This window comes from Leuciscus leuciscus (genome assembly GCF_965113295.1).
Source record: "Leuciscus leuciscus genome assembly, chromosome: 8".
NCBI classification, from domain to species: Eukaryota; Metazoa; Chordata; class Actinopteri; order Cypriniformes; family Leuciscidae; genus Leuciscus; species Leuciscus leuciscus.
The window spans coordinates 3,715,567-3,729,517 of NC_138732.1; positions in this window are offsets into that span (position 1 = coordinate 3,715,567).

The following is a 13,951-nucleotide window of genomic DNA, read 5'->3' on the forward strand; positions in this document are numbered from 1 at the left end:
GCAAACACAGAGATTACAATTTACCTCCACTGTCCACTAGAGGAAGCCATTGCCTCATTGTGACTTTTGAAAGCTGTGTATTACGGGACCAAACATCCCGGAACTTCTTTCTCAAATATAAATGATTATGCATGACCCATGTTGCATACTTGCATACTTCACTTCATACTTCTGTGGTGAAATGGCTGGATTAGGCCTGTTAAAAGGAACCAATTATCAGTGACATTCAGCCTCCGGGGTGTGATGATGGGAACTGTGGGAACAGGAACCAGATGTAATTAGTGGCCCTGTGTTATTATGGTCTGTTGTAAGAATGACAAGAGTGATGCTGAACTTGAAAGCTGTTTCCTATCGATTAACACGCCTGGCACTCTTGTGTTCAGGCCGAGACGAGACGTGACGCAACACACAGCCCACTGCTGTCAAGCAGAGTCAACTGCATCAGGTCTTTACATTATAGTCAAATAATGCAATGCAGTGTTTTTTTAAACATACAATGATATATGCTACAAATACTGTATACAACAATATTTGCATTACAATAATGATAGACATGCAATGCAAAAAAGGAATATTTTCCTTAATATTTTTGTCTTGTTTTTCAGTAAAATATCTTAATATTTCTTAAATCAAATACACTTAAAAAAAGGACGAGATTGTCTGTTTCTGTATTGTCATTTAAAAGTGAAGTTGCAGCCCCTCAACTGATGTTGATGTTGTCATGTTGTGTTTTGGCCTGATGCCCCACCCTCCACCTATCTACCAATCACGAAGTCAGTAGTGTTTCGGCATCCGGGTTGCCAGCTCTGCTCTAGTTACCACAGCTGCAGCTACAAACGTGTCGGATAAAAAATGTCTAACGTTACGAAACCTAAAAGACCTCGTTATGAATCCGAAATACGTCGTGACAAAGTCAGAAAAAAAACGTACGGTGTAGGACTCGTCACTTGCCATTGGAAGCTCCTTATAGCAGCCGACGTTCCTGCTGGATCCTGCAGCCTAACTGGCAACCTCGAGTCAGGGGGAGGGGGAGGGGATACACCGCTTTACAGTAATTTGAAAGTGATTGCAGTACCAGTTTTGGCCACAATCTTACATACGGTTCCTTTAACCATGGTTTTACTTCAAATGAAACCAAAAAACATGGTAACCACAAATTAACCATGGTTTTGCTACACTAACCATAGTTTAATCATGGCATTTGTAGTAAAATGTGGTTATACAAATGGTAATCAATCTGAAAAAAACAAAAAAACATTATTACTACACTTATACCACAATAAAACCATGGTTAATTTTCACAAGGGTTTTTACTTGGGCCTTTAAGTCTTAGCAACTGTATAGCAACCTCTCAGCATCCAAGCAATAGTTTAGGAGAAAACCTGACTCATTTCCCTCAGTTCTGTTTTCTCTCTGTGCAACAGGGGCAACACAACTTTCTGTGACGTGTCTTTAAATGCAGTTTAAATCAAATTAGGTCTCAAATGAACCTCGAACCCCAGACGAGTCTGCAGTCACACCGTCCCATACATGGACAAACTATTCCCCTCTCTCGCTGCATTAATCAGATTTAAATGTCATTTCACGAGTTCACACTTACATACAATTTGAAGGGGTAAAGTTTAATGTGTATTTGGCGGCTGTCCGGGGGGAGGGCTCCGAGCTCGGAGTTCGGCCCGAACCCAGAGTACTCCCCCCCATGTAAGTGTTTAGGACTAGAAGCGTGGAGAAGGGGTGGTGGGGGGATACTGCAAAACTGTCAATGGATTGAGGTGAGACTGCTGAGTGTATATATACCTCTTACCATTGATTGCTGAGTGCTCTCCACTTGTGTTAATTATCTGAACGTGCTCCTCCCGAACTTTGTTAACAAAACATTATTTCACGAGTTCACACTTACATACATTTTGAGGGGGTAAAGTTTAATGCGTATTTGGCGTGCTGTCCGGGGGAGGGCTCCGACTCTGAGTTCGGCCCAAACTCAGAGTACTCCCCCCAAAAGGCTAAAGAGCAGAGGACAGCCGCCGGACTAAAGACCCCCCCAAATGAGTGCCGAGTTTGGTGGGCTGGCATCTCGAGAAGGGGCCTGGATGCTTGACCAAGAGGGTCCGTGATGGCGGCTCACTGCGCCGGACTGAAGGGCCCTGCTGGCCTGCGAATGGGGAGCAGTTGTAATTTGGAACGACCAATCGGGAGAGTTTGCACCTTTCTTGATGGGAGCAGTTCACGGCAGATCACGGACGGCGGACCGGAGTGACAAATTCCGGTCTGTGCATACGGGAAAGTTCTCGTTGCGTCTGCTGTGAGACCAATGCTCACTGGACAGAAAGAGAAAACAGGGAAGAGGAAGATGAGTACTTGACCGGGAGATTTTCTCACTGCGTCCGCTGTGAGACCAAATGCTCGCTGGACAGAATAGAAAATGTAAGTGCTCTACCAGGAAAGTTCTTGCTGCGTCCACTGTGAGACCAAATGCTCGCTGGACAGAAAGAGGAAACAGGAAAGAGGAAAAATTAGTACTCAACCGGGAGATTTTCTCACTGCGTCCGCTGCTCGTGTTAGGCGGCCCGTCCCAAAACATGTGTCAAACAGGCAAGCCATTCCCGGTGTGTCGAGTTGGGTTATAAACACAATAAAGCAAGGCTACTCACTCCAATTCGCTCGCAGACCCCCAAAGTTGCAGGCGGTTGTAGAGACTTCGGTGAGACAACCGAGGTTGGGGAGCGTTGCACGAGGGCAAGCCTGTCTCCGGCCTCTGGTCGAGCATGGAGCAGAGCTTACATATCAACTGCCTGGAAATGAAGGCAGTGTGTTAGGCCCTCAAAGCGTTTCTGCCAAACGTCAGGGGACACCAGGTGTTAGTCCGGACGGACAACACATCCGTGGTGTCATTCATAAACCGCCAGGGCAGTGTCAGGTCGGGCAGCCTGTATGCCCTGGCGAGAGACCTCCTTATTTCAAGTCAAGTCAATCTGAAATCTCTGAGAGCAGCACATATCCTTGGCATCCTGAACACGGGTGAAAATATGCTGTCATGGGGCAACACTCCCCTAGGCGAGTGGTCCCTGAATCCTCAGACGGTGTGTCTGATATGGAGAGTGTTTGGGGAGGCCGAAGTCGACCTCTTCACCTCAAAGAACAACACTCAATGCGCAGTGTTCTTCTCGAAGGGCAGGGATGCGTTGGCCCATCGCTGGCCCAACCTCCCCCTTTATGCATTTCCCCCCGTTTGAATGATTCCCCAGGTCATCGAACGGGTCCTCCTAGTAGCCCCCCTCTGGAAATCCAGACTGTGGTTTCCAGAGCTGGTTCAGATGACGGACAAAGTCCCCTGGCCTGTTCCGTTGAGGAAAGATCTCCTCTCGCAGGCGAACGGGACGATATGGCATCCGCGACGCGATTTATGGGCTCTCCATGTGTGGCCCCTCAACCCAGGGACCTTCCTGAAAAGGTCCTAAACACGATCACTGAGGCCAGGGCCCCTTCTACCAGGCGCTTGTATGCTTCGAAATGGTCAGTGTTTTCCAGTTGGTGCTTGGACAAACATTTTGAACCCATGTCATGCGAGGTACCAGTGGTGCTCTCCTTCCTACAGGAGCTGCTAGACGCAGACAGGACCCCGTCTATGCTCAAAGTGTATGTGGCAGCCATCGCAGCTTATCATGCTCCGGTGGCTTGCCAATCGTTAGGAAGAAATGACTTGGTGGTACGGTTTCTGAAAGGAGCCAGGAGGATGAACCCCTCCAGACCTCCGTCTGTGCTGTCATGGGACCTCTCCACGGTCCATTGGGCCCTGAAGGGTCCACCATTTGAACCGCTCCAGTCGGTTGATCTCTAACTACTCTCGCTGAAGACTGCTCTCCTGCTGGCACTGGCATCTATCAAGCGAGTGGGAGATCTGGAGGCGCTCTCTCTGTGAGCCCCTCCTGTTTGGAGTTTGGTGTCGGTGACTCGAAGGTCATCCTCAAACCCAGACACGGTTATGTGCCTAAAGTGCTTTCAACACCGTTTAGAGCACAGGTTATCACTTTATTAGCTCTTCACCCTTCCACGGAGGATGGGGAGGCTAATCTACTCTGTCCTGTCAGAGCACTGAGAATATATCTGGAGCGTCCTTGTCATTTAGACATTCAGAACAGCTCTTTGTCTGCTTTGGTGGTCGGTCCAAGGGGTCTCCTGTCACAAAGCAAAGACTATCTAGATGGATAGTTGATGCCATTTCCCTGGCATATACCTCAGTGGGTCAGGTTTGCCCTATTGGTACTAGAGGCCATTGGACTAGAGGCATGGCCTCGTCTTGGGCTTGGTCTTCTGGGTTTCCCATTCAGGATATTTGTGTGGCGGCCGGCTGGTCCTCGCCTTCTACTTTTGTGAAATTCTATAATATGGAGGTACCTTCCCTGCAGGCAAAGGTCCTTTCTGTATGATTTAGACCCAACAGGTGTCCGGTCTTATCTACATATTATGTCAATGTCATAAGCACACATTCATTTCATTATAAAACCCGCCTCTGGCCGGTTATGATATCCCTTATACATAAAAGACCCAACGGTGTCTGGTCTTATTGGTATATTAGGTTGAATATGGATGTATGGGCATTACATATACATATATATATATATATATATATATATATATATATATATATATATATATATATATATATATATTATCAGGCCCGACGGTGTCCAGTCTTTTTTAATATATATTGGGTTCTGGCTTGTTTCTGTGGGCTCAGAGTTCTCGAGCCGCAGTTGTGTTAATAAGCGCTGCTTTTAAATGAACATTTCTTTAAAACAAAATTTATTTGACAGATTTTCCTTTTCTTAATGGCATAAACAAGCTTTACTCCCTTGAAACTTAAACTGGAATGTCACTGTTTCTGTCACTGCGACTTCCCGAACAGGCGAGCACACGCGCGCACACAATCACTTTTGAAGTAAAATTTTAAATTGAGGATGCGGTGCATCGTGATGCATCGTGATATCGAATTGAACTGAATCGATGACATGATAATCGTAATCGAACCGAACCGTGAGACCAGTGTCGGTTCACACCCTTAGTGGCAGGGGCCCGGTTCCCATTGCTATTTGCTAACAGTCATAAAACCAAATTATCTGATCGTGGTCATGGTAACTAAGACCTTCTTGCCCTGTTTGGGGGGATGGGGCCACAGATCCCAGAGTGAGTTTTAAATATCATTTGTTTAACTATAACAAATACTTGTGTCTGACTTGTCTCAGTCGTTACATGAATGTGTCTTGGTTTCAACACTGTCAAGTTCTTAATGGTCTATTCCAGACATACCACCTCTCACTTAAATTCAGGGTTTCTCACTATTCCTTAACTCCTCCCTATTCTAGCTTGAACGATGGCTGAGACTTTGTATTAATAGCACTTCTCCTGTGTATTGCCTCTTTAGATGAATTCCTTTGAATCCCTCAATTCTAAGTCGCTTTGGATAAAGGCATCTGCTACCGATAAATGAAAAATGTAAACGTAAAAAAAAGAGATTTGAAACAAGGAGCATTACGATATTTCAGAGTCTTTATTTTCTGAGTTGACAGATTAAAACAGCATTTGTTGTCTCTTTCTCAGCATTATATAAATCCAAAATCCCTTTCAATATTTCACTCTCATCAAACAGGGGAAATACATTCAAATACAATAGGATCTGTAGTAGATCCGCAACAATTCCAAAACTGTATTTCATTGCATATGTTTACTGATACTGATCGCTACTGATGAAAAGCCAAACAACCAGCAGCTTAATAAAAATCATCCTTGTTATTTAACATTTGCCAAATTAACATGTACAGAATGTCTTTACACAGATGTCCTCAAATGATAAGGTTGAGTCTAATTACATGAAGTTTCTTCAGACTTATTGGAGTCACAATCATCGTTTCTGGTCAAGATCAGTCTTTCCCCACCACCTGCCTCGTTCTTTCCAAAAGAGATCCGGTTCATATTCAGCTGCAGAAAGCGTATTTGAATGATGCTGTCTATGGCTTCGGCAGCAAGGGACGCACATAGCTGGCCACATCGTTGAAGGAGAGCGGCACATAGCTGGGAACTTCATCGCCAGGGAAAGAAATAAGCTGGGAACCCTGACGATTGAGGCGCTCATACAGCACCCAGACGCCACCTTTCACTTTGTGGGAAGAAGCTATGTCACTGAAATCAATGTCCTGAAGATTGGTTTCTTTGCAGAGGGTCACCTTTCTTCCTTGATAGTTCACATGCTCAAACAGCTGGATTTCAGGGTTGTCCAGGTCATCTGAGACCATCTTGAGGGAAGAAAACTTGTCTTTGTCATCAAGGGTGGCGTAATCTCCTTCCTCAAACACCCGCTGCTTTCCAGCAAAATTCTTGCCATGAAACGCCACCCATGGTTCGCCAATGACTTTTATGGAGGCGATGGAGTCGTTGAAGCCCTTCTCTTCTAAGTTGTGGACATCATGCTTGAATTCAGATGTTCTGCCCTCGAAGCCCTCTTTGCTATAAACAATGATCTTGCTCATTTTGAATGAAGACTCGAGGAGAGAGAGGCTGGAGAAGGCAAGTGTTTCTGAAGCAGCTTCCTGTGGTTCTGCTGGGAACAGTGACTTACTTGGTGTGCAGAGCTGCCTTTTAAAGCTCAAATACACCAAAGTGGGCGTTGACTAGATCATGACAGTACATGTAGATGTGGAAGCTGAGAAACATGGCAAATCTCAAATTTCTGCAGAGTATCTACAGACATGTAGCCTAATACAAGGTTCAAAACTCTCTACGAGCCGTATGTTATAAGCTCCTGACTGGGGAAAACAAAAACAAAAAACATTGTATTGTGTTCACTCTGATGACTGCTTAGCTCTCAGATACAAGTTGCTACAGATAATGGCCAAATCCCAAATACTGTAAATTGAGCCACCTCACTAATTTCGTTAAATGATAAGATGCAGAAATATCACAGAATCTGTGTTCTGGAAGAATGCAACCACTTCTCCTTCCTAAAGCAATCCACTTAAACCTTTAAAGTCAACTGAACAGTGTCGTTACGTCAACCAATAACTGACGCAAAGGCCGTTGATATTTTTGTGATCATAAAGTGAGATTCTTAAAATACCTTTAAATCATACAGTTCAGTAAAAATCAATGTCACTCAAGTTTTCTTCACTGTGATTGGTTTGTAACGATCTAAGCTAATCATACGACTATTAGTTCTACTGTGTTAAGCACTTTTTGGGTAATGGTCTTTGACCTGAGCATCTGCATTTCTCTGTACATTTAATGTTGAAAATACCTATTACATAAAATATTTCTATCACATTCCCCTATATATAATTTCATGGTGATAAAATTCCCATGCCCTTTGCATCTGAATTGATGCCAAAGGTTTCTCAATGAAAGCAATGAGCAACCGGCCGCTGCACAATAAGAGGCGAAAGGGCGCTTTTGGCATCTGTGTCACGCGCATTGGTCTTGGACACGTGGTGATTTCAGACACCTTAGGAATGAGAAGCCATTGTCTTCTACCCTTATTACAGTTAACCACGTGTGATTTCTCAAGAATATATCAGTTCTCGTGGAAAAACCTAATGCAACCCTTTTCCAGGGAACAGACAAAAATGCAACGATATTCCTCAATCACAGAAGTGGGCGTTTACATAAAAGTTTTAAATGAGAAGTCTTTAAAGGAACACTTTGACTTTTTGGGACTTTGGCTTATTCACCATATCCCCCATAGTTAGATAAGTCCATACATACCTTTTTCATCTCCATGCGTAACTCTGTCTGACGCACCCACCGCTAGCCTAGCTTAGCACAAAGACTGGAGGTAAACGGCTACAGCTAGCATACTGCCTAGAGCCCTACACGGGGCAAAACATCCAGCCCTAACCGAGACCTGGCCCGTGGTGTTCAAGCCCGAATCCGGCCCCAGCCCGAAAACGTCTGCAATTTTTCAGCCCGAACCCAACCCGAGACCAACATCAATATCACTTTGAGCTCTCTCTGACGCGCGCTCTCTGATGCGCGCTGTCTCTGCTAGACGCACACACATACACACACACACACGCTACTAGGTACAATTTTATTATATGCCTCAAACATAACTACCACCACCGACAATTATGCCCACAAATATTAATACAGACTGTCCATTACAGAGAAGCATAAGCATGCAGTAGAGAATATTATATAGCCAAATGTGATCCAGCAGTAAATAAAGATTTATGGCCTACCTTTTTTTGATGTCAAGTAACTTTACTGAAGAACAACGTTTCAAAGAACTCTTCGCCAACTGGCTAACGTTAAATAATAATAAAAATATAATAAAGGAAAAAAAATCCGTTGAACTGAGTAACGCTAGGCTCATTCACTGTTTATTTGTGATCGTTGTAAAGAAAAAGAATAGCATCCACTGTTGAAGGCTTCAGGCTTGGTAATCAAATCAAAACTCTTTCAAAATGCAGCTTTTCCTGAAGTATTGGGAACTTTTAGTAACTCCTTACGCTCCAACCTCTCCCTGATGCTCTGCATGGTCAACTGTCACCTAATGCGTTACTTGCGTGATCGCATATTGCGTTGCATATTTATAATATTAGCCTATCAATATAACAATATTCCATACAGTAGCCTGCGCTCTGCACGTATATTATAGGCACGATGAAAGGAGAAAAGCTAAATGAGCCCGAGTCCGACCAAAGCCCAATCTGTAAAAAAATAAATAAAATTGACCCGACTGCTCCCAATAAGTGACAAAATAACGCCAACATTTTCCTATTTACATGTTGTGATTTGTATAGTCACAGCGTGTACAAATAACATGGTCACATATTCTCAGAAGGCAAAGCACTGCTAACTTGGGCGGAGTGATTTGCTCGCAGCGCCTGAGAAGCCCCGTTGTGAGGAGCAGAGTTCGCTCAGAATTGGAGTAAATCACTCCGCAGAAGTAACAGTGCTTCGTCTTCTGAGAATATAGTTCCCAGTATGTATACGGTTAAAAGATGGTTGTGTCTCATGTGACCTTGTTATTCGTACACGCTGTGACTATACAAATCACAACATGTAAATAGGTAAACGTTGGCGTTATTTTGTCACTTATTGCAGGGTTGCCAACTTTTCAGTTTAGCTCGGAGTGAGACTTCTCCGACGGGGGGGGGGGGGGGGGGGGGGGGGGGATGGGGCAGGCAGGGGCCACTTGTGCTTTTAGGGGGCACACCTTTAACATTCATCTTAACCTATTTTCAGTATTATTTCAAGTCATTTTTCACCATGTCATGCATGACTGCAATCTCTAGAAAAAGCTAATAAATAATATTAGCTAAGCTAATAAAACAATTTCAATTCAAATGAATGTTTCATTATGTTTAATTGTAGTGTGATATAATGATCAATAATAACACATTTTTAGCATCTAAGCACATCTAGGCACTTTTTTACACCTGGGGTGGGCGATATGGCAATAATATCACAATTTTTGTTTTGTTTTTCAGAAAAAATCACGATTTTATCATGATTCTTTTTCATGTTGGTTTTACTATTTTGCATGTGACTGAGCATTACAGCCAAACTAATGTCCCTATTTTAAAAACAAAGCCTTATAACAAAATATAGGTAACAAAATATAAAATAAAAAAGAATGGCAGACATTTAGGTCAAAGTGGCGAAGCTAAAATCTTTGTCACTATTTTCTTTGTTATTAAAAATTAAGAACAGAGATACATATTACACATACACAACTTAATATACAAATGAAATAAACAGTGCTTTATTTTTTCAGCTATAGGTGTATTTAACAGTAGAATTGAAGAAAGTAATTAAATGGACAAATATGAAAATAAAACACAACAGACTTAAAGTTCTCAGTCAAGAGCAGTGAATGATTTCCTCTGTGTGTTTTGTTGTTTTATTAACATTAACGGCATAGTTCTCCCCCCAAAAAGTCATAATTTACTCTCTTAAGTTGTTTTAAACCTGAATAAGTTTCTTTCTTCTGTTGAAAATAAACGTTATTTGAAAGAATGTCAGTAACCAAACAGTTGATGTACCCCTGTGACTTCCATAGTATATTTTTTTCCTACTATGTATGTCAATGGGGACCAGCAACTGTTTGGTTTTGGGTGAACTATCTCTTTAAGGACAAGCGGCAGCATGTTTATTATTAGGGCTACTGTCTCTGTAAGAACTGCACGCGACGCGTCTAATATACACGCATATATATATATGACAAGCAGATTTTAATTAATTTTCTCAGTTTGCTTTCACTTTAGACATAACCAACTTTGTTTATGTAAACATTGTCTGTATTTGACAGTATTAGCGCAATATTAGACTCACAAGATAACTTAGTCCAGTAACAGGCTTTTAGTGCATGTGCGCGTCGAGTGTACGCGCTCAGTAAAGCGCATATTTGAACAGCGCATCAGCAGCGAATGACATGTTTAACCGGCAAGGCTTTAAAGCACATGCAAATAATGAACTTTTGTGAACTGCAGTGTCCCGTTCCTCTGCGTTAACATTTGATGTGAATATACGTCGTGCTGCAGTGTAGACTATAGATGAAGGCACCGCAACTGATAAAATGCGCAGTTGTAAGACTTTCCCTCTCTGCCGTGCGTGCGCGCGCTATCGGTTGGTTTGGACGACAGTCTCGCATGCGTGCTCGCTCTAGGTTCTGGGAGATTTTTAACTAATTTGCGCCATAACTAGTGGTCCATCCAGTAGTTAAGAGCCTGAATTGTTTATAGTAATTCTGAAATTTAGTGCACATGAGTGAAAAAAAAATAGAGCACAGAAGAATGTCTATTTTTGCGTGAGATTTCTTTGTTGAGCGTGAGAGCGTGAGATTGAGGCTGAATGCGTGACTGTCACGCGAGATGCGTGAGAGTTGGCAACCCTGCTTATTGGGAGCAGTATGCTAGCTGTAGCCGTTTACCTCCAGTCTTTGTGCTAAGCTAGGCTAGCGGTGGGTGCGTCAGACAGAGTTACGGCACGCACGGAGATGAAAAAGGTATGTATGGACTTATCTAACTCTGGGCGATAAGGTGAATAAGCTAAAGTCCCAAAAAGACGAAGTGTTCCTTTAAGTGTTTAAATCAGACTGCTAAAATCTGGGTAGAAAATGACCTTTGTATAAATGATGAGAGTTTTGATGTAATTCAACTAACATTATAAGAATGACTAAAATAAATAATAAAATTAATAAAAAATTAATGCATGATCTCTTTACATGAAGCTAAAAAAATGAAGCTGAAATCAGTGAGTGAACTGAGAAAATCTACAGGACAAAAATATGTATTACCAGCCATGAAACGGAATTAGCAGAATGTTTTCTTATCTTATTAGTAGGCTTGTGTTTTGAAATATATGACTGACTTATTGCTTGAATCAATATTGCTATTTACACTATTTATGTTCAGGGCTGTTCATATTTTGCTTGTAAACTAAGTGACTTTTATGAGGCTCTGATTATTGTTAGCTTTCATGTGCATCACACACAAAAAATATATATTTTTTTTTTAAACAACTGATGACTCTCATACTTCCACTCAAATGTCTTTCAATCTTATTTTCTTTAAAAAGTTAATAACAGTTTTTTTAATCAGTCCGTATTAAAAAATACTAGTGCTTACAAGACACCGGATTGATACAGCCAGCGCTAACTTATACAACGGATCAATATGGATAACTAAGATTTCACATTTGACTTTATGCAAAATAAATTATTTGTTAGATACTGTTGCATAATTAAGTGATAGAAATTAATGATATCCTTTGTTTTCAATTCAGAGGGAGATATTACGTTCATTGTAACACAAAATAATTGTTTAGGTTCTTTCTGAATAATTTCCCCTAATTTAAAGCCACACTATGTAGAAATTGTGTTTTTGTCAAACAGCGACCCCTAGAGTCGCTGTGGAATACTTGCACTGTCGTAAATTATATTATAAAATTTTTACATGATTGCAGCTAAATCACAAGTAAATAGTCTATAGTCTAGGCCTACTGTATAATTTAATTTGTGTTGTTTTTATTGGAATGTAAACATTACAAAATGCCAGATAACATCAATTAAGTTAAATGTACGTCGCATTATTTCATAACATTGGCCGTGATGATGTCATTAGACATGATTATTGCAATTTATCATAATAGTTTGCAAATTGTGCTCGTTTACACTATTTACAACCTCTACGTTAGGCTTATTTATGATAATTATGTGAGATATTGAAAGCTGTTCTCATGATAATCGCAGGAATCAACGTCAACAACGTCGTCACGAAAGCAACTGATATGAGCTGCATTTTATAGATCATCAGCTAAAATTTCTAAATCAAAGACCGCAATAAGAGAGAGCAGTAACAGCCCTGGTAAGATCATTTCGTTTCTTTACTTTTAATGATGAAGATTGTGTGTTAAGCGTCTGCGACTTACTTTCACTTTGATTTGCGATAGTTTGCACGTTGGCTTGATGCAGTTGCTCATCTGCGGTGATGCGTGTTCCAGCGCGTCGTCATATCTGGATATAACATAATAGCCTATACAACGCTCACACACGTTTTTTTTTTTTTTTTTTTTGCATTTTTGGGAGGAGTAGGCCTACAATTTACATATGTGGTTTCAAAAACCATGCATTTACACTTGTCCAGTTTCGTCTGGAATGCGTCTCAGATCTCCTCCTGAAGTGGTTTGAGGGATCGGATTCAAATCCGTCTCAAATGCGTTTCGGAGGGCATTTAAACCTGGACTTTTCACGATCGGATAGCTATCCGATCTGAGAAAACGCATAAAGTGGCCAGGTGTAAACAACCCCCATGACAAAAACATACGCACGAAAGCCGAAAACAAAAGCTGGTTGGCCTCTCATGTCCAAATTTGACGAAATGGTGGGGGAAGTGACGTATGCCGTAAAGCAGTCGAATTTTGTAGTTCTTTTTGTGCTCTTGTTACTACCCGAACACCGAAGTTACATAGTGCCAGTAAAAGCGATACAGACCCTGTCAGGCTATGGCAGACGTGTCATTCAACCTATTGTAAGTCGATGTACCATCACAAGGATCTTGGAAATATATTATGAAGGTTGAAAAGTTACATAGTGTCGCTTTAATGTGTGACATGTCATAATAATGAAAGCCCAAGTCGGATCTTCTCAGCTTGAAGCAAAATTAGTATTTTTCTGGTCATGAGAGTTTAATGGGTATGAAAACTAATGTCAAACATTAAAAAACAAAGTTCAGGCATGAAATTCTAACGAACGCCAATTGGTTCTTTCAACGCCGTGGCACGAGCCAATCAGAAGTACTTTCAAAACCACTTAATCATATATACAGTATATATGATGACTGTGTGTGTTGTAAAAATGTAAAACACTGTTTTACACAGAGCAAGACAAATCCGAATATAACACATACCTGGGACAAACACTGGTTAGTGTATGTTGTAGTCTTTGTTAAACTTTAAGACATTAAGCATTAAGACACATACACACAGGAGTTATAACGCTGAGCTTCTTTTACTAGCATGCCAAGAACTTAATTCACCCCGTTTGCCACATGCCATACACCAGAGGGTAATACCAACTACCATAACTGTATGGGGGTGTACTGGTCAGAACCATTCACTGCCTATACTACATCCCCCTTCTTAAGCTTTAAACAAAGTATTAATCAGACATAAAGCAAGGACAGTTTGCTGAAAATATCACCAGTGTATAAAATAAACGTTTGCTATGAACAAGCAGTAGTAACACTAATCTAGCATACTTAAAGGGATACTTCAGGATTTAGCATTAAGCTTTGTATTAGTAGAAAACCTGTAGTATTTTCAATTTACCGTGCTTTCCACCCTCATATCCCCCTGAGACGAGAGATTTATGTATTTTTTGTCTGGAAAAAATCCTTTGATGACGCGAAAATCGTCATTTTGCGTCATCGGAGGATTTTTTGGCCAGAGGCTAAAGACT